Here is a 332-nt window from a genome sequence, read left to right as displayed (position 1 = left end):
AGTAATAGCCAGTGTGGAGGGATGTTTCTCTCTGGGAAATAAGACCAAGGGCTGGTGGAAGAAGGGGAAAAAATGCTCAGAGAGCAATCAAATTATAGAAGTATTTGCTTACACAAAGTTATACAGGTGTTTTGGCAGAATTTTTCAAAGGCTTTAATATGCTACTGTTGCACTGAAAATCTTCGAGTGAGTTACAGGATGAAGCATTTCCTATGCATAGCTGATCATGCAAAATACTCTTTTTCCCCATGGGCTCATGTTCCATGAAGCAAAATTTGGGGAAGTGCCCTAAAAAACCTTTTATACCTTCCCTCTCTTTTGGAGATCTTTCC

The sequence above is a fragment of the Tupaia chinensis genome, unplaced genomic scaffold, assembly GCF_000334495.1.
Source record: "Tupaia chinensis unplaced genomic scaffold, TupChi_1.0 Scaffold146784_1, whole genome shotgun sequence".
Taxonomy (NCBI): domain Eukaryota; kingdom Metazoa; phylum Chordata; class Mammalia; order Scandentia; family Tupaiidae; genus Tupaia; species Tupaia belangeri.
The sequence above is the reverse complement of the archived record's forward strand: the minus strand, read 5'-3'. Positions refer to the sequence as shown.